At 41.4% G+C, this 22182-nt stretch overlaps 1 protein-coding gene across 22 annotated transcripts in view; it reads right to left on the bottom strand.

The window, feature by feature from the left end:
* Positions 1-18506, bottom strand: part of Lrrfip2 (LRR binding FLII interacting protein 2) — a 110643-nt gene extending 92137 nt beyond the window's left edge. For 13 of the 22 annotated variants that reach the window (XM_059268770.1, XM_059268778.1, XM_059268776.1 and 10 more), the window contains exons 1-2: positions 18251-18506; positions 16865-16936 (exon numbers count right to left, since the gene is read on the bottom strand). The gene's annotated coding sequence lies outside the window, so the exon portion shown is untranslated. The remainder of the gene's footprint in view (positions 1-16864; positions 16937-18250) is intronic. The other 9 variants (XM_059268789.1, XM_059268792.1, XM_059268786.1 and 6 more) reach the window with 5 other exon arrangements.
* Positions 18507-22182: the final 3676 nt, after the last annotated feature.

Raw genomic sequence — 22182 nt, 5'->3', positions numbered from 1 at the left:
CTAAGTAAGAGTCTTTAGTATGCAAGCATGAGGATCTGAGTTCAAATCTCTAGCACCTTTGTAAAAAATAACTGGGTGTAGCCTTGTACCTGAAATCTCAGCACTCCAGGAGGTGAAAATAGGAAGATGACTGGGGTTTGATGGCTGCCAACCTAGCTCCAGGTTCAGCAAAAGACCCTGTTTCAGAGGAAAAAGGTGGAAACTGACAGAGAAGGACAACAGGCATCTTCCTCTGGCACCACACACACATGTGTATATACAACACATATACCATACATATACATACACACAATAAAAAAATACTATAAATAAGTGAAAGTGAACAATATAAACCAAGTAACAAAGAACAAAGCTGAAAGCAAAAACAAGAAAGAAACATGTAATTGATTTAAAATTTTTTGACACAATTAATATGGAGGGTTTTTTTTCTTTATAAAATATGTCATATAGCTTTACTTGTTCTATATTTAAAAAAATACCTGCTATTTTAAAGGCATGCCTTTAATCCCAGCACTCGGGAAGCAGAGGCAGGCAGATCTCTGAGTTTGAGGCCAGCCTGGTCTATATAGCAAGTTACAGACCAACCAAGATTACATAGTGAGACTCCCATCTCAAAAAATAATAATAATAAAATAAAAATAAAAACCAACCAGCCAAACAACAACAAAATAATAATAATAATAAAAACAAATAAAAAAGTCTACCAAGAATTTGCAAGGCACTTTTTGTACTGTATGGCCATTCACTGCCTTGTAGATGAACAAAAGAGAATGGGAAAATCAAAGTGGAAAAAATGTCAAGAGAGAAAGTACCTATACTATATCTATGCATCTTTTTTGTTTTTGGGGGTTTTTTTTGAGACAGGTTTTCTCCGTGTAGTTTTGGTGCCTGTCCTGGAGCTCACTCTGTAGACCAAGCTGGACTCAAACTCACAGAGATCCACCTGCCTCTGCCTCCTGAGTGCTGGGAATAAAGGCGTGCACCACCGCCACCCGGCCTATCCATCTTTTTGAAGATTATTTTTATTTGTGTATATATGTGTGCATGAGTGTATGTGCTCCATACATGTAAGTACATGTGCCTGTGGTGGCTGAAGAGTCTTGGGTCCCCTAAAACTGGAGTTACAAGAGGTAGTGCGCCACCTGGTGTGAGCGCTTTGAACCAAACCTAGGTCCCTGCAAGAGCAGTACACACTCTTCACTGCTAAGCCATCTCTGCAGGGCCTCCACCTACCTATCTGTAAGGATGCTCTACTAAGGAGGAGGGGGAAGCATGAGCTCCAGAGATGGTTGACAGGTAATAGCACTGGCTGCTCCACTAGAGGACCCAGGATCAATACCCAACACTCATATGATGACTCACAGCCCTCTGTAATTCCAGTCCCAGGGGATCTGATGCCCTCTTCTGGACTTTGTGGGCACTGCACACACATGGTACACATACATGCAGGCAACACACTCTTACACATAAAAAGAAAAAATTATTTTAAAGAAGGTCTATTTATCTTTCCTTTGTTGCTTCTTTTGGTATTATATCCAAGAAACCACTGCCTATCCCAAGGCCACAATATTTACTCCTGCTTCTATTATTCATGAAGTTAACTTCTGAATATGGCATAAGTTAGGGATCAAACTTCATTCTTTTGGGTGTGAAAATCTACTTGTCCTGGCACTATATGTTGAAAAGACTACTCTTTCTCTAGTAAAATACCATGACAGTTTTATAAAAAATCAGGTGGTGGGCCAAGATGGCCCCATGGATATATGTGCTTGCCAAGCAAGCCTGCCAGTGGACCTGTGTTCAATTCCCAAAACCCATGGAAAGGCACAAGGAAAAAAAAAATCAAGTCCACAAAAGTTGTTCTCTTACCACAAACCTGCACCATGGCTCGCCCACACGCTCCATTCCCACCACACAAACTAATAATATAAGTAAACAGAACTCTAGAACTCTGTAATCACCTAGCTATAAAAGTAAAGGCAGATCTGAGGGTACTTGGTCCCATACCATCAATCTATATAGTTTTCTTTATGCTTCTTCCACACCATCTTCATTTGTGTGGCTTTGTATAATGTTTTTTTTTTTTTAAAGATTTATTTATTATGTATACCAAAGAGGGCGCCAGATCTCATTACGGATGGTTGTGAGCCACCATGTGGTTGCTGGGAATTGAACTCAGGACCTCTGGAAGAGCAGTCGGTGCTCTTAACCTCTGAGCCATCTCTCCAGCCCCCTGTATAATGTTTTAAAATTGGAAAAAGTAAGTCATCCAACTTATAACCTGTTCCTTTAAGATTTCTGGCATGCGAATCCTGTGCACTTCCATAGAAATTTTAAGACAGTTTGTCACCCTGAACTATAACAGCAATTACAATGGCTTTATAAGTCACTTAGGTACAACTTTAATAATATTAAACCCCCAACCCAAAATGATGGGACTCTTTTCAGTCATCTTGGTCCTCTTGATTTTGCTCTACAACATGTTTTCAATGTGTAGGTCTTGCATTTCTTTATTCAATTCATTCCTATGTCACAAGTGTCATTTAGAAGCTCAAACAGGTAAGTTTCTATAAATTGTTACATGCGACAGAAAATCATTATCACAACAAAGGTTGTGAAATCTGAGTATCAAGGAGAAAGTGTCAGAGGAAAGCTCAGAAGTCAATTCTCTGGATATAGTTAGTCTTTAGTTGAGCTGAGGGTGGGAAGGTGAGAAAGTGTACCTTTTCAAACACAAATATAAGTGAGGTGTGGTGGCACACAGCCATGATCTCAGCACTTGGAAGGCTGAGGCAGGACTGTGGCAACAAGAACGACACCGCTTTAGATCTCTTACTGAACGAGGTGCATTTCTGATCCAACTATGACTTCCAAGGGCATTGGCACTTACATGTAGATTCTGACACAGACACATACACATAATAAATCTTTTAAAACTAGATTAAAAAGATTAATAATAAAGAAAACAAAATCACATGAATAATATGACTTCCAATTTCTTTTTAATCTGTAATAAAACAAAACAGAAAATGGGGGGTTGGGGATTTAGCTCAGTGGTAGAGCACTTGCCTAGCAAGCACAAGGCCCTGGGTTCGATCCTCAGCTCAAAAAAAAAAAAAAAAAACAGAAAACGGCCCAGGCTAACATGAATAGCTTTAAGTCACAGCTGATGAACATGATGTAATAAATGGCAGCCTCAGAAAACTGAAGGGAAACAGAAAAAGAAAAGGCAAATTTAATGTGCCTATTCAGTAGAAAGATGGAAAATGGCATACAAAACAAGCGGGCCAATGTGCTCAACTGTGTACATATAAATAACAGCAAAGGTTATTTTCACCTTTAAGCTTTAAATGCTGCTGATTAAACCTTCACATTAACAGCTGTAACAGAGCTGCTTCCTAGCAGAACAGCATCAACTTTGGGCTGAGGAGAAACAGCTCAGAAACTAAAGCTCTTGCTGTAAGAGAGTGAAAACAGAAGTTTGAATTTCCAACAGCTATGTAAAGGACGAGTGGATGTGTCCCCGGCTCCCTCTCCACCCATGCCCCCATGTAATCCAGCACATTCTTGGGGCAAGCTGCCTAGTTAGATAAGTGGTCAGCGAGCTCCAGATCCACAGACAGACACTGCCTTAATATATAAGGTAGACTTCAAGCTCTAACCTCCACATACGTGTATGCCCACACATACACACAAGAACATCACACACACATAATGCACATACAAAAAGCAACAATCAACTTATAACAACCAACATTGAAACTACAGCAATAAACTAAATAGTCCACGAGAACAGCTGGCTGAAAATTCTGTACCTTGTCCACCTTGCGTACCTAGGTAAACACTCCATGACCGAGCTAAAGACCCAGCCTTATCCGTGTTTTTGTGTCATGTGGCCTGTGCACAGCAAGATGTACAGTAACTGTGGAATGAATAAACGAGAACTAGTAGCCTCACTAAAACTGGTTCTGTTGGCCATTTATTACAGAAAAAGTGAGGCCTACCAGTCAAACTTCCACAACGAAATAGAGCAGCTGGGTAGGAGGGCAGCTGGAGACCTTGCTCAGCACGTAACAGACCCTGGGTCTTGACCTCCAACACTGAAGGGACTGTGGGGATCCTCACTTCAATTAGTTTGATTTTTTTAATTCCATATTTGAAGTTTAATTTATACACATATGATCACAACTTCAAACATAAATTGCTAATGTTTTAATGTCTTTAAAATAAAAAGCTGAGGGCCAAAGAGATGACTTAGTAGGTAAAGGCACTTCCTACCAATCCTGATGATCTGAGTTCAATCCCCAAGACCCACATGGAGGAGAGAACCAACTCCTCTACACAGCCACATCATGGCACACAAGTACTACAAATATGCACAAGCACACAAATAAATGTAATAAAAAAAATTTTAAGACTTGAGTTCCAGTTATACATAGAAGAATAACCACAATTACTTCATTTACTTTCTTAAACTCCAATAAATCCTAAGTTTTGAGGCATGGTAACAGTGGGAGGCTGTAACTTCAATAAATGTTTAAGATGCATAAAGCTAAGCAGAGAAGAGTCAACTGGGGATAGCCAGCAGTGACTGTCACAGCATAAGGACCTGTAGAGAGTGACTCCAACAAGAAATAAGTAGTCTGGCCTCTACAGAGCTGTGCAGCATCTCTAAATGACAGGCATGAGGGCCAGGCCGAAACAAAACAAAAACACCGCTTAAAGTTCTCCATATAATATGCAGTTAGACCTCCAAGACACTATCCACGCCAAGCCAAAAACAAAGATCACATACTGCGGATATTTCCAGGAAATGTCCGTTAGAGGTGGCACACAAAGACAGAAAGCAGACCCAACCTTTAAGAGCCTAAAGGAGGGAGTCCAGGGAGTGGTTTCTTCTCGGGTCGGACAGTGGTAGTGTTGGCTGAAGAGCTCTGTAGATGCATTAAAACCACCACAAAGACTATGGCTCTAAATGGATAAATGGTGTGATAAGTAAGAAATAATCCCAGCCCGGTGGTGGGGGCAGCAGCAGCGGTAGCAGTGCATGCCTTTGATCCCAGCACTCGGGAGGCAGAGACAGGCAGATCTCTGTGAGTTCAAGGCCAGCCTGGTCTACAAAGCAAGTTCTAGGGCAGCCAGGGCTATACATACAGAAACCTGGTCTCAAAATAATAATAATAATGATAATAATAATAATCTTTAAACCTCAGACAAAGTGGAAAGTGAAGTACAGGAAACAGAAGGAAAAAAAAAAAAGACAAACTGAAGACTCCAAGTTTAAATAAGGACAAGGAGTAGGGTCTGCAGTGGTGACAGCTGAGAAACTGAGGAGAGGAAGATGGGGGGGGAGGGTGAGAGAGAGGCTGTGAAGCAAGGAAACATGTACACCTTCCTACATGGACGGTTGAGGACAACTGCCAGATTGAAAAGGCCTGTTCAACACCAGTGTCTGATTCACACCAGGGTGTGCGACAGTGAGTTAGCACAGTGAGTTCAAACACTGGAAGTAAGACGATGCTAGGCCTCTGAGACTAGGAAAGTAGTCACATAGAAGTTGACAGTTAGAATGCCTTCCGATTTCTACGAGTTCTGGAAGCAAGAAGATAAATTCATAAAGCAAAATCACAGACAACCCACAATCAAGCCATACTCTTCTCAAACTTGACTATGAAAGACATTCCAGATATGTAAGGGCTCAAAATTTCACCTATTTCAGGGCTGGAAAGGTGGCTCGGAGGTTAAGAGCACTCACTGGCTGCTCTTCCAGAGGTCCTGAGTTCAATTCCCAGCCACCAGATCCCAGAAGAGGGATCTGAGGCCCTCTTTTGGCGTGCAGAGTATGCATACATGCAGAGCACTCACATATGCATACTTGCAGAGCACTCATATACAGAATATAAATTTGTAAAGTGATTTTTTAAAAAAACTTCACCTATTTTACAAGTTTTTTCAATAAGCTATCAAAATGTTTCATTAAATCAAAGAGGACAATTAAAAGACCTAAGCATATGAGAAATAAATGTAACACACACACAAAAAAAAAACATTAGGGGTCATTAGTGGGATGATGGCTATTCCAGAAAAAAAAAAATACAAATTGAAGCCATATAATTCAAAAAACATAACAGAGGACCACTGTCACTACTAGACTCCCAGTCTTTGGGATGTCCCTTTAACTTAAATCTTGTGAAGGTTTTCATCCAAATTCAGTCTGCCTTGACCCCATGTTGAGTTATGGTCCCTTCCTCTGATGCCTAGATAGGTTGACCTACTTCACAACAGGGTGTTTGACTTTAACTATCCCCGAGAACCAGAATATGATGTGCTCAGAGGCAAAAAGCATACCAAGCAGTCTGCTTCCCTAACCACATTTTTCCAAGTTTTTATTAATACCTTGTAAACATTTCAGCTACAATAGACGGCTTGATTATTATGAGCCATGTCTTTCTCAGAACTCATGAACAAGTTTTCCCAAAACTATACCCATGAAGGGCTTGAGGAAGACTCTTCCAATTTTCCACTCTCGGGAGCCTTCATCTAGTTAGCAGTGGGCAAAATGGATTTTCCTTCCATAGCTACTCAGTTTTCCAAAGCCAAACAATATACCACTCAAAGAGACACACTGTGGCAAAGACTGGCTTAACCATTCGCCAGGCTGTTCCCCTTTTCCGCCTGGACCCCAGAGTTATGTTATGGTCTCATCCTTCCTGGAGCTGAGTACAGCCATTTCATTGCATTCTATCAATGCAGTATGAGCAAGAGCACAGGGTCCAGGTGTGCATCAAACTTTCTGAAATCTACCACACTTCCTCTCTTTATCCTGGCATCTGCCAGTCAGATGCAAAGCACTAGTGAGGCCCTCCAAGGCCCTAGGGATAGAAAAGTCCCTAGATATAAAGCCAAAATCCCTCAGTGATTGAGGAATAGGCTAATTCTTGAACTGATTCCAAACTTACAGCAGACAAGGATATAAATGTGAGGGAAAAAGAAGCTTTGACTGCATTAAGTCACTGAGACCTAGGGATTGTTAAAGTGGTTAACATAAGTCATGGATGTCACACGTGGCAGGACACTTACCTGACATGCAAAAAAGCCCAAGGGTCAATCCTCAGCACCACAAAAAGCAATTAATCTGTTCTAAAACACAGAGCAGGTGGCACAAGCTTCTAGTTTTTCAAAATTAAACTGCATATTGAGTAGGAATGCATACAAGAGTGAAGGAAACCACAGTAACTGGGGAGCAGTGGCCCCCAAAAGAGCTACTGATGTGTAATTATGACTGTGACCAGGTGGAGAACAGTAGATACCAGGGGAGGAAATCCTGAGGGACCATCCCAGATAACCAGCATGTGTAGTTTCCTAGCCTAGTAATGAGAATATTGATGCTCATTTTATTATTTAAAAATTTTTGTTTCATTATTTTTCTATATTCCATAAACTAGTTGCTACTTATGTTACATGTTAATAAATATAGAAAATTCTGGAAAAAATGAAAAACTGTTGGAGCATGTGAGTAGAAGCAACAGATAAACAGAAAAATTATGCAAATTTTTAATAAAAAATTTAGAAAGCATCAAAATATAATATGCAGCTGAGTAATAAACAGTATCTAATTATAATGAAAACATCAATTACTGACTTCAAAATTAAAATGTTACAAAGAGGTAAGGTAGAACGGAAAGATGAAATGAAAGCCAGGAATGGTGGTTCATGCCTTATATTCCCAGCACATGGGAGGCTGAATCAAGAGGATCACCACGGGTTAGAGGCCAGTGCAGGCAACATAGTAAATTCAAAACAGCACAAATTACAGTCAAACCCTATCTCTAAAAAAAATTTGTATTACAAAATCACAACAAAACTAACAGCAATTCTAAAGAGTAACATTTAAAAGTATACATTTCTTTAAACAAAGGGGGTATATACAATGTGTTGTTTTTGTAACCAGCTATAGCAAACAAATTCTTCAGTGGCTCCCTGCCCTGAATCTCCTCTCTAGTGGTCATCATGGTGTAAATATCATTGATAGTAAATTATCATGGTGTAAATATCACCTATGATTCACCTCTATCCAACGGAATATGGCAGAGGTGATAGGATGGCACACCTGTGACTGCATTACGTTGTGAAGACTATGGTGCTAGCTGACTTGCTGCATGCCTTCCCTGTGGTGGCCTGATGGAATGCAGGAACTACAAACAACTGCAGGCTGCCCCAGGAGCTGCTGACAACAGCCTGTAGTTAGTGCTCTCTAGCTGAGGAAGAAGCCTCAACACTAAACCACAAGAAAATCAATTCTGGCAACAACCTACATGAATTTGGAAGTGGATTTTCTCCAAGGTAAGTCTCCAGGTGAGACTCAGCCGAGTCAACACCCTCAGTACAGCCTCAACACGCTGCAGAGAAGCCAGCTCAACCTACTCCACTGCTCCACCTCTGACTCCTGCCACACAGAAACAGAGATCAAATACAGGCTGTTTAAAGCTACTAAGTTTGTGTAACTGCACACAGTAGTTCTGACCTTTAAAACTTGGAACAGAAAAACTAAGCAAAGTTAGAGAATACAAAAACTAATACAAACACAAGGGCGGGGGGAGGTTCCCCTGGAGAAAAGAGGGAAGGAGGAGACAGGGAGGAAGGGAAAGAGACAGATTTCTATACACCAACAATCTAAAAGGGAAATTCAGAAAACAATTCCATTGATGATAGCATTAAAAATGATAAAATACTTAGGAATAAACTTAACCAAGGAAGCAAAGTCTATACATTGAAAATACTGCCAAAAGAAATCAGGGAAACATAAATTAATTGAAAGACACCATCACAGATTAAAAGACAGCACTATTAAAACAGCAAAATTGGTAAAACAATCTACAAACTCAATGCAATTCTATCAAAAGCTCAACATGCTGGTTAATTTTAACTGACAACTTGACATACCTGGGAAGATAGTCTTAACTGAGTAACTGTCCAGTTTGGGTTGGCCTGTGGCTTGTCTGTAAGGGATTATCTTAAGACTCAATCTACTGCTGAGGCTGGGCCCTGAACTCTATTAAGAGTGAAGAAGCTATCAAGCAGGTCAGCAACATGGATGCACTCATTTCTCTCTGCTCTTAACTGTGGGTGGAATGTGGGCTGTAAATTCCTGCCTTGACTTTCCCACATAATGGACTGTGATCTCGAATTTTAGGCCAAGTGAATCCTTTCCCCTCAACCTTTCTTGATTTAAAATTTTATTACAAAACTACAGTAATTAAAATGGTATGTTACTGGCATAAAGCAGACCTACCTATATATAAATCTCTATATGCATGATCAAATGATTGCCAACAGACCATCCAAAAGAGAATAAATCATTTTTCCAATAAATGGTGGTACTGGTAAATTCACACTTGGATAAAGTCAGACCCTTTAGATTACACTATATACAAAAGTTAACTCATGGGCTGGTGAGACAGCTTGGTTGCCCAAGGCTGTCTCACAACCAAAACATAAAAAGTTAACATAGGATGCATCAAAGCCTAAATATGTGAACTATAAATCTTTTCAAAGAAAACACACAGGAAAATCATCATGACATGGGATTTAACATTTCTTGTTAAATTTGACAAAATTAAAGGCAATAAAAGGAATAGACAAACTAGATTTCACCGAATTTCAATTTCTGTGCATCAAAGCACACTATCATATCAACAAAGTAAAAAAGCAATCTACAGGAGAAAACATTTGTAAATAAAGGGTTGGTATCTAGGATATATAAAGAACTAAAACTCAATAACAACAACAAATTCAAGGTCAGTAAGATGGCTCCGAAGGTGATGGTATTTGCCACCAAGCCTTATAACCTGAGTTTGATTCTAAAAACCCAAGTAAACATGGGAGGAGAGAACCTCCACAAAGTTGTCTTCTAACCTCCACATGAATGCTGTGAGCACATGTACATGCACCCAGATACATACCCCTACCCTGTGTCTGTGTCTGTGTATGTGTATACTAAATAAATAAATACTAATATAATTAATTTTTTAAAAGATGTGGGACTAGAGATATGATTTAGTGGTTAAGAGCATTGGCTGCTCTTCCAGAGAACATAAGTTTGATTGGCAGCTCACATGGCAGCTCACAACCATCTTAACTCCAGCTCAAAAGGGCTCTGATGTCATCTGGCCCCCCTCCAAGAGCACTTACTGCATACACATGGTGCATAGACATACCTGAAGCAAAACACCTATACACATAAAATAACTTTTAATTAAGAGATGGGCCAGGTATGGTGTATGGTGGCACACAACTTTAATCTCAGCACTAAAGAGGCAAAAGCAAGGCCAGTATGTTCTACAAAGATAGAAGTAGCCTATAAGTGGATAAAAAGATACTCAGCATCATTAGTAATTAGGAAAATACAAATCAAAATCACAATGAGATATACTTCACAAACTAATTAAGATGGCTTTCATGAAAGCTGGCTATGGTGGTGCACGATTTTAATCCCAGCACTCAGGAGGAAGAGGCAGGTGGATCTCTGTGAGTTCAAGGCCAGCCTGGTCTACAAATGAGTTCCAGGACAGCCAGAGCTGTTACACAGAGAAATTCTGTCTCAAATAAACAAACAAAGCCGGGCGGTGATGGGCACACCTTTAATCCCAGCACTCGGGAGGCAGAGCCAGGCGGATCTCTGTGAGTTGGAGGCCAGCCTGGGCTATAGAGTGAGTTCCAGGAAGGGCGCAACGCTACACAGAGAAACCCTGTCTCGAAGAAAAAAAAAAAAGAAAGAAAGAAAAGAAAAGAAAAGAAAAGAAAAGAAAAAAATATGGCTTTTATGACCAAAAAAAAAAATTTTAAAGAAAAGAGAAAATAACAAGTGTTGGTAGACAGAATGTAAAAATGGTAGAGCCTCTGTGGAAAACAGCATGGTGATTCTTCAAATATTTAGACATAAAATTATCATAATTCAGCAGCTCCCTTTCAGGGTATATACACTAAATAACAACTGGGGATCTGAATGCATAGTCATATACCCATGTCCTTGGCAGTATTGTTCACAATAACCACAAGGTGGGAGACTTACATGGCAATCAACAGAAGTCAAACATACATGCTTCAACATGAACGACTTTGATGGCATTATGCTATATGAAATAAGCCAGAAGTATGTGAGGTAGCTAGAGCAGAGTAGTTAAATCACAGAGCCAAAAGTATCAAAGTGGCTGCCAAGGGTTAGAGGAAGTGAGTAGTACGGTCTGATGGGCAGTTTTCAGTTCAAGATGATGAAAAAGTTCTGGAGATAGATGTTTGGATGGCTGCACCACAATTTGAATGTACTGTAATGCCACGAAATTGTAGAATTACACATGGTTTAAGGGGTTAGGGTGGAGATGGGTGGCAAAGGGTTTGGGTAGCATGTGCAAGGTCCTGGACCCAGTCCTCAGCACTCAAAAAATGAGGTGGAAGAGACTTAAATTTTACATTGTATACATTTTTCACAATGAAAAGAATGGAAAAACTCAATATGGTAATGTTATTTAAGTTTTACCACAATCAAAAAAATAAAACGGGATGGATTGCAAGGGATGAATTTGGCAAGACAAGGAGACAATGACCTCATTTCCTTGATTGTCCACATAAAGCATTATCCATAACATGGGAAAAAAATCATTTGAAACGGAAATATTTTTCTATCTTTAACCCTATAAGCATTGAATCACTCAGCTGGAGTACTTAATTTAAAAAATAGTAACAACATGTGTTTGCTAAGTTTATTCAATTTTATTCAACATAGATTGTTTAAACCATTTAACAGGAAAATAAGTATCCTAACATCCTATTGTCTGTAGACAGTATACTTTAATTCCTAGCTGTTAAAATGTTTCTGTTTGAAAGTGGGACTATGAAAGAATAACAAACTGCTTGCAATTAGCTTAAAAATTAAATGTTTCAAAAGCACTAAATATATCAATTACATCAAAACTAGTTATGTGATGCTCATACGAAGAAACCCTAAGGTATATACAAAGTTCAAAGTGAAGACGACGGGAAAGTGAACTGTGATCTGTTCGTGGTAGGGTACAGAGAGGTGGCAGTTCACTTCTCAGAAAATAAAAACGCCTTGATGTAGCAGGAATCTTAAAAGTTCTTATTAATAAAATCAAACCTTAGGCCAGTTATTGGGGTGAACACTGGAAGATCAGAGAGACAGAACAAGCCACAGCCACCTCACCTTGCCAGTTCCTCAGCTGATCCTGTTTCCTCAGAGTGGAAGCCTCTGAGTCCTCATCCAAAATGAATCTCAGCTGAACTGCTGCTAGAAGCCTGAAAGCTTAACCAGCCAAAAGCTTAACCAGCCAAAAGCTTAACCAGGCCAAATGCTTAACCAGCCAAATGCTGCTAGTCCCTGGTCCTCACGCCTTATATATCTTTCTGCCTTCTACCATCACTCCCTGGGATTAAAGGCTCGCTTTTTGGGATTAAAGGCATGAGTCACCATGCCTGTCTGTATCCTTGAACACATGGATTTCTGCCTCTGGAATGCTAGGATTACAGGTGTGTGCTACCACTGCCTATCCTCCTCTATGTTTAATATTGTGGCTGTTCTGTCTCTGACCCAGATAAGTTTACTAGAGTGCACAATATTTCGGGGAACACAATACCACCTCACCTTGATATGCAATCTAAGGTTTCTCCCGATCTTTTACCATTCTCAGCTCACCCTGTGTTTTATTTTTCATTTTGCTTTACTGTTCTAGGGGAGAAAGTCTGAAAGTAGGGAGAGATGATAGGAATAAACCAACTAACAGAAGAAAAAGAAACTATCGTTCATTTTGCTCTCCTTACATTGAACCCGAAGGGCATCATCATGAAATGCTAATGACACCACAACTAAATTCCTGATGTAACAATCTAATCTAATGTAAGTGACCAGGAAACTATCGATAAATTATATCTGCAAGCTGAATCCTTCAGAAACCCTTGACTGTAATACAGCTCAGCAGTGAAATACAGAGACATGAACCTTGGTCCCAGGGTGTAACAGTAAGTTGTTCAACAGCTTTCTAGTCAAAGAAGTGAGGTCACCTAAAGAACTTTAAACCTAAGTGCTCACTAAACATAGACAACGCCACGGTTTTCATGCTGCACTACACAGCACAAGGAGATAACTACGTAGTCTGCTGAAAACCAAGAGTTTAAAGGTACAACTTCAGGGCCAGGAGAAGGCTCACTGGGTAAAGGCACTTGCTTGCCCCAAATGTCACAACCAGAATTTGATCCCCAGGAGCCATATGTTGAGACACCCAACTCTTTCAAATTGTCCTCTAACTTACATACCCACACCCACACGCATACAAAATAAATAAAATGGAAAAATATTAAATAAAAGATACAATTTTACAACAGTTTCTTGAGAAAAATAGAATAAGAAACTAATTTAGCTGTGTGAACACCAAAAACTCCTGTAAAACAGTCGTTATTCCAAGATCCCAGTGGCAAATGTGAAGGACTCTGAATTGGACCATTTCAACTATATGACCTCCCTATAGCAATAACAATGCGCGCGTGCGCGCGCGCACGCACGCACACACACACACACACACACACACACACACACACACACAGAGTCAATTATTTTGACTGATTCTTGGCAAGTGCTCCCAGAACCAGATTATAAAACATTAAGCTGGGACAATCCTATGTTTCCCCCTCATGCACATTATTCTAAAAAATTCCTCTTTAGTTCTCTGCAATCAAACTTTCCAAAAATGAGTAAATAAATAAATAACAGAAAACACCTGGATGCTAGGCTATGTAATATACACGCTCAGCAGATTTTCACCCCAAAACGTGGCCTCACTCTTCTGGAGGCAAATGATCTTCATAACCCCCTCTTCTGCAGTTACCACTTTCCCTAAACCGCAGGCCTTCCTGACTTGCAGCAGGGCCAGGCCAGATTACGGTTATGTGGTAGATCTGTCAGGCAAGTTTTGACAGAGCCTCAAAATAGACCCTGGACACCATCCAGGGAAAGTGCCACTCAGGAGTTCCAGCTTCACCACACTTGAGCCTCTCGGTAGTTATTTCTCTCTGGTCTCTCATTTCAAAAGGACAAAGGCTCCTGGACCTCACCCTGGGCGTGAGTCACCTATAGAACTCCAAATTTAAAGTTTGAAACTCCCTTAGTCTGAGCACCAACTCTGCAGAATAAAGTCCAAATCTATACCTACTTCCTGCTCTGACAAGGGAATCCACCAACAGTGCCCTGGATTGCAAAGGAATTTCTGGGTTCCATCATGTATTCTACTTTAAACAGACAAACTAGGATATGGAAAATGAAGAAACGGTGGGTCATTTCTTTCTCCTATGACTAATACCAGTTAACTTTAGCAGAGCAAAAACAAACTATATAAAAGTTGTTTTTTATTTTTTGTTTTCTGTATGTAGCCCTAGCAGGCCTAGACCTGGCTATATAGACTTCACAGAGATCTGCCTCTGCCTCTCAAGTGCTCGGATTAAAGGTGTGTACCACCACACCCAGCTATATAAAAGTTTTTAATTAACAGAAAACATAAACTCTGAAACAAGCCTATAAGGTACAGCCATTTTACCAAATATAAGTGGTTTGTGTTTGTCAACACCAGACTTCAACTATGGTATTTTGACATTTACCAGTTCGAATTAATCATATTCCAAATTATCTTAAGTTGACTTATAAAACACATTTGCAATTTTATTTGAGACAAGGTCTTATTACATGCTGTATAAACCATGGTAGTCTCAAACTCTCAATCACCTGGCTTAGCCTCCCAAATGCTAACAACAGATGCATGATATGAACCCAGTTCACAATAAAGTAATTTTTAATTCTTCCCCCTCTTGTGGCTGAGAAAACATTAGCTTCTATTATAAAATAAAGTCTAGCATAAAATGAATTTCTCATGTTCACAACCTGAGTATCAACCTCACAGTCATATATTCAAAACTACATTCCACAGATATATTTATAAACTGCCAAATACTTGTTTAAAAGTTTTTCTTATAGCACTGTTTATAGAAGAACAAAAATGATCTAATGTTTACTAGTAGGGAATTAGTAAAACTATAAAAAATTAATAAATCCAGTCTTTTTACAGTAAAATGAGATTGGAGTAGGTGCTTATACAGAAAAAATATCTCAGATACAATACAGGTAAACGACACTTGTAAACACATGCAACTGTGTATGTACCTGAGAATTCAGAGGAGGAAACAAACAAAAAGCCCATTAACCATGGTAGCTTGGACAGGAGATAGGTGTATGGGAAGTCCATGTTCTATCAATCTTTGAAAGGTCTACAGATGTCACTGAGCCCACACCACCAGCATTTCTTCCTCTGTATGTCATTGTCCCCCTTTCCACAGTCGCTGTTTTTACCTATTTCTTTCCCTACCCCTAGACTAAAACAAGAGCACACGCAGGTTGCAAGTCTCAGTGACTGCCCAAGAAAGAGCATTCTCTCTTAGCTCCCCATGCCAACCACAGAATAAGCAAATAACTGAACAAACGAAAACATATAGCACATAAGCCCAGTTTTATATTTTATGGTTTTAGTCTAAAATATAATTGTTTTTAAGTCTAGACTAATTTACTGTTGACCAAAAGTTTGAAAGGTTAAAGTGCAGAGTGCAATGTCAGTCACTCATTTCCAAGATAGTCCTCCTATCTATTAGCTTTCAGGGGGAAAATGGAGAAAAGGACTAAGACAGTTTACTCACAGAGAAAACTCTGCTCTATTCAATTCCCTCTAAGGTTTTAAAAGCTGAGCTTTGAATGATGATCAGAGTATTCTTTATCTGCAAGCTGGATAAGGTAGTATGTCTTCCCAGGTAAGGGATCGATTCCATTCGCTCTCCAGAGAGAAAACAACTATCTAAAAGGAAAAGACTACAAACCACATTGTTTTATAGGGACAACAGATAGCACTCCTTGAAAAAGGACAGAAGAATTTTATTTCCTTTTAAACAACCCTCACCAATGCCCGCACCATGCATAAGAAGTATCACCCCATCTCATCATCATATCAATTCTGCTCCTTTTCACTCTAGAAACAGGCTAGCAATTCACAAAGACTTTTGCAAGAAATCACTCCCTCCTTCTTCCTAAATTAATGAAAAAAAAATTTTGTATTGTAAAAGAGCGATACCTTGCCAAATATATTTTCTCTTTTCCCTTTATTACGGAGATGCTTTAATCCTAACCTAAAAAGAGTTCCCTTATGTATTTATGCATCAAGACTGTTCCCGATGAAGGCTTTCACAAGGGATTTTCCAAAGGGAAATCTCTGTTTACAAGGAACAGAAACTCTTAAGTCATCATCCTATCAGCTGGACAAAAACAAAAAGCAACATTAGGGAACACTCTGAATATAAGAATGGATACCCAAAGTGAAAAAGATGCCAAAATGTAGCCAAAGAATTAAAGGAATGTCTGTCTTAAGGCACAACAATAAAGTAAACTTGGTATTACTTTCCAATTGATCAACAGGACTTCTAACTGCCAATCAAAGTAAAATAGGCAGGTCTCTAAAAACAAAAACAAAACGGGTAAACAAGGTCATCACTATCAAGAACTATAGGATTCAAAGTTATTTTGCATCTCATTGTGAAAGACTAAAATGATGAAATTACACTGCTGCAATAAAGTTACTTCTAGTTTGAAATTAGTCAATTCTGAAAATAAACCAAAACTTCAATACACAATTCCTTCCAGAACAGAACAGAAGTTAGTATAGTCTCATTCAACATTTTTCAGGATAGAATGCCAAGTGCTACAGCTTCCCACTCAAAAAGCTATTTTATATAGAACAGACTCTTCCACAGTACTTTTTCGTACCTTAGTGTTGGTAGCTCTCCTTCCCACTGACATTTATTTGGCATCTAAACCCCTTCATTTGTCTTCCCACATCTGGTTAAAAAAAGGGGGGGAGGGGGTTAAATTGCAGCAGTCCATTTAGTAACTAACAAAGAATTATAAATCAAAACATTCTGCAAGTTTTATTTCCATACCGTAGTGCATGACAATAACCACAGAGCAACAAACAGAACCAAACATTATACATCCCTTGCTATAAAAGGAGTAAAAATTATCTAATTAAATGAGGAGAAACAAACTTGGCTTTCCACTATTTCAATGTGAAGATCTGTATCAATGATTCACACATTGAGTGTGACCTAACTTCCTACATGAATCACACTTTCCGAAATTCTTGTTCGGTATGAGTGTATTAAATACGAGGTCATCGTCTCTCTGTAGTTGTTAAACAGAGCATGATGTTGGTTAAATCGGGCTAACTCTGCAAGACATTCAAGCCATGGTAAACTTGGCCAACTAACTCTCCTTGCAACATTATGCATTCTCCAGTAATTGCAGCTTTTCACACCTACTCCTGGAGCACACACTGGGGGGTGGGGGGCAAATGTCAAACACTGATTTAGAATGTATCCATCCAAACCCTGCACTCCATCTCCTGGGTCCCTTACTGCATCTCTTCCCATTGTGATAACACGACACAAATAGCAGTCACTCTGTTATCCTTACACAGTTTTGAGTCAACCTACTGTACAAAAACTGTGTGGCAAAAATGCTGAGTCACTAAATGGAAAAATGAAAAAGAGCTACAAATAATGGAAGTTTAGAATGCCCTTTAGCTGTATTCCAGCATTTTGTTTGTACGTCTCGGGGTGGGGGAAAAAAACACATAAAGCAAACATTTGAACTTTTCTCCTTTGGGTTTTCTTATGTCCCCTGCTTCCTGCTGGATATCCACAGCAAAGGCAAACCAGGCCTGACAGGAACTATGGAACTCCACTTCACAATGTGGGTGTAAATAACGCCCCGTATTAGTCAAGCATTAACCCTAACCGTCCTGCCCTGAGCCTGTTAAGCCCGCGCTTCAATTCAGATCAAGAAGGAAGCAAGAGAACGGGGGAATCTCATTAAAAAAAAAAAAAAAGCTACGCCCTCCACCGGCTTGACACCGTTCCCGCGGCGGCTCCTCCCGGGACAGACTGAGGACAGAATCTGAGGGAGTGTGGCGCTGGGAGGAACGGGAGCTGGGGTACCCAGCTGTCCCAAGTGATGCCCGGTCCAAGGGGCGTAACCCCTTCTTCCCTCGCGGGGGGCCGGAGAAGCGGGTGCCGGCGACCCGCTAGGCGACCCCAGTCCGGAGCCGCGCCGGGGCAGCTCCTCGGGACAGCCGGGCCCGTCGCCTGCTCTTACCTGCGTGTGGAGCGGGCTGAGGCTGCGGCGCCGCCCGGAAGGGCCGGAGCGACCGCCCGGGAGCGGGGAAGGGGCGCGGCGGCCACACTCTGTCCCTACACCGTCCACCGCGCGGGCCGCAGGGAGGCAGAAGAAGGGCTCCTCGCGCCGCGGCCGGTCGTGCAGTCACACTCAGGGTGCCCTTCGCGCCGCGGCCGGGACGGCGGACGAGACCCGGGATGAGCCGCAGCCCGAGCGGCGGCTGCAGCGGCGGCGGCGGCGGCGGCGGGGCAGAGGGGCGGGGCCACCGGCCGGCGACCCGCTCACCCGGAAGTATTTGTGGCGGGCGGCGGGTGGACGGGCGCGCGCCACACATAGGCTTACAGCCTGGACCGCGGAGCGCCGGGGTCGCATCGGATGATGGAGCGGGTGGCAGGGAAGGCGACTCGCTCTCGCTCAGGCCCGGCGTGGTCCCGAGAGTTGGTACCGGAGCCTCTCGAGGCCGTACTTACCGTAGTTTTGGTCTCTAAGCGGTCTGGCGGGAGGGCTTGGGGTAAGTGAGACACCTGGCGCGCCGACTGTAGAAAAGGATGTGGAGGGTGGGTGTGGCTGAACGAGATGAAAATACCTGATTTTAAATAAACTCCCAGCTGAGGCTGTAGCGCAGTTGATCGGGTGCTCGCTTAGTACACCTGTAGCCTGGGTTCCATTCCCACCATAAAGCCAGGGACGATGCCCTACACCTGTGGTCCCAGGTACCCTGAAGCCTGTAGCAGAGCGCGGGAGTTTGAATCACCATACTGAGACCCGTTCACACACATACACACGTACATACCACATCGTGGACCTGTCCTTCAATCCCAAAGTGTCTGGAAACCCAGCAGGTTCAAAGTTCAAGGCACCGGAAGACCAGATCCTGCTCTCGGAGAAACTTACCTTCTAATTGAGTAGATGAACTTGAGCAGATAAACAAGGTAATGACAGGCTGTCGTGGAAAGAGCAGCAAGCAATGAGGAGAAAATTTTGAGGGTGAGGTCTCTGGCTGGGGGAGATGATCAGAGAAGACCTCTGGCAGGAAGTGATAGCTGAGCAGGTTTCTGGGGGAAAGGGCACAAAATGCTCTTGGACTCAACCTCCCACCTACAAAGATTGCAGATTTCAGAAACCCACGAAGAAGCCCACAGATTCCAGGTTAGGATTTTGTCTAATGGCTTCTGGAAGGACTTTCTGGGTGGCCCATTCCCACTGAGACATCAAAGGCTTGATCAACTTTAACGTTCTTGGGGCTGCCACTATGGCATCAATCCTGGAGGTTCAGCACACAGGGGAAAGTGTGCTAAGACAAACTGTGTGTGTGTCTGTCTGTCTGTCCACACACACACTTGGCATACATGGGGGACAACCTTGGGTGTTGTTCCTCAGTAGCCATACTCCTTGGTTCTTTTTTAAGACATTAAATCTCTCATTGACCTGGAACTCACCAGGTCGGCTAAGGCGACAGCCTCTCCAGGGCTGGGATTACAGGCATGCGCCACCACACCTAGCTTTCTTTTTCTGTAAAAATAGGCATTGAGGTAGAGTTCTGAAGCAGCTTTAGAAGTTCACTCTTACCGCTCCTTCATATTTTGCCATCTCTTTGGCAAGAAAAACAACAGCTGCTCCTCTTGTTGTAAGAGTCTGAGATCAAATGATCCAAATATTGCGGAGAATGTTGTAGACTAACACTAACATTTTGACATTACAAGGAGTTCCTGACTCAGTCTATGACCCTGGATTGTATCGTAGGCAGTCTTTCTCTGCACATTAACTGTTTCTTTCTGCCAAAAATATCTGTTCCCAGATCTTTATGGAATATTTTGACATGTGACTGCCCCAGGTCTGTGTGGGCTGGCTGCTCTGGGGACATATTAATAGATGAAGGAAATTTTTGCAAATGTTTATGCAGTTTTGGAGAATGAGATGGCTGAATCTGTACATATTTATTCTTTCCACAACAAATCATAGTTTTCCTTGATGATGCCAAGAAATAAAATTTTTCCTTTTTTAATAACAAATACTCATTGCTGTGTTTACTTGCCTGATTCAGGTATTATACTTTTTAATTTCTACTATTATGTTTGTTTGTTTGTTTGTCTTTTGAGACAGGGTTTCTCTTTTGTTAACAGCCCTGGCCATCCTGGAACTCCATTTGTAGACCAGGCTGGCCTTAGATTTACAGAGATCCGACTGCTTCTGCCTCCTGAGTGCTGGGATTAAAGACATGCACTACCACCACCCAGCTGTTTCTACTATTGTAATAGGTGAAAATCGATATATTTTTAACACAAATTTCTCTTAATGGCATTAATGTGTTTTTCATGTCTCTCTTTCTTTTCATATTTTTAGACAAATTTGTCTTGGCAAAAGCAATACCATGTTTCTTTGTTTGGAACACATATCTGGAAACATCATTAGTTCAAACATTAAAAATAAGCTGCTAAAAGTTGTGTTTGCTTGCACAAGATCAAGCCAATCAAAACTTCAGCATGGATGGCGGAGGAACCCCTGAGAGCTCAACCCTTGTAACTAAGAGCTATTGACCGTTGTTGGCTGCTGAAGAAAAGAGAGCAACTGTTTTGTAGATGTGGCCATGCCCCCGTGGCTGGCCCCACACCTATGCACAGATGGCCAACAATAATTGGACTCAGGGCCTGGGAAGATGGCTCAGTGGTTAAGAACACATACTGCTCTTTCAAAGGACTGAAGTTTGACTCCTAGCACCCACATTCTGTGGCTTACAACCATCTGTAACTCCAGCTCAAGGGAAATCTGCCACCTCTGGCCTCACTGGGCACCTGCACTCATATGTACATATTCACACAGAGACACACATATATGCATAATTAAAAATAATAAAAATAAATCAAAACTAATAATTGGTAATTTTAAAGTTGAAAGGAGAATAGATTCGGAGTTCCCGGGGGAAGGTAGAGGGAGGTAGTGGGTGGGGATAGATAAGATCAAAATACATTATGTACATATATGAAATTTTCAAAGAATAGAAAGATCTTTTAATGGGCTGCTTGGGCTGAGGTGATGGGTCCACAACTAAAGCACTTGATGTGGCATGAAAACCAGAGTTCGTATGCCCAGAATCCACATAAATGCCAGGCAAGTGTGGAGTTCATTTGTAATGCTAGCATTAGAAAGCAGAGACAGGGTCTCCAGGGCAGGATGGCTAACCAGACAAGTCATATCCATGAGCTTTGTGTTCCACTGGGAAACCCTGCCTCGATGAATATGGTGGCAAACACCCACAAGTTATGTGAACACAAATGCACATTATTCACATACACAAGAAAAAAATAGGCTGCCACTTTGTAAGTCTAATATTGTGTGTGTGTGTGTGTGTGTGTGTGTGTGCATTTTTAATTTTCTTTTAAAACCTGACCACCAAATGGTGACCAGATACTCACATACATGAGTGTGGAGCACTCGTTCAGACCACCACAGTGACTCACTCCTGTAATCTAGCACTTGAAGGGCTGAAACAAGGGATTACTGAAAGTTAGGCCAGCCTGCCTAACAAGTGAGAGCCTATCTGTTAATCAATTATTTCCAGACAGACAACAAAATTGAAAATTACTCATTTGAAAGATTTTTTTTTAACTTCTGCTTATACGGTGAAAGACCCCCGAAGGCAGTCTTCCCTCAGGAGAGACCCTTGCCTCCAAGGAAGACACCGAGACCACGAATCAGATGCAAACAGCAAGAGGCTTTATTCAGGAACACGGGTACCCGGGGCGACACAGACTCTCGAGAAGCTCAAGGGACTGGCGCGCCCACGGGCTGGAGCAGAGGGTTTTTATAGGGTAGGGCACGGGTACAGAAACAAGAAGCCTGGTTACAGGGTTTTGATTGGAGGATGCAAATGAGGCCTGCTCTGATTGGATGATTCAAGTGAGGCCAGGTTC

This window comes from Peromyscus eremicus, chromosome 7 (assembly GCF_949786415.1).
Source record: "Peromyscus eremicus chromosome 7, PerEre_H2_v1, whole genome shotgun sequence".
NCBI lineage: Eukaryota > Metazoa > Chordata > Mammalia > Rodentia > Cricetidae > Peromyscus > Peromyscus eremicus.
The sequence above is the reverse complement of the archived record's forward strand: the minus strand, read 5'-3'. Positions and strand labels throughout refer to the sequence as shown.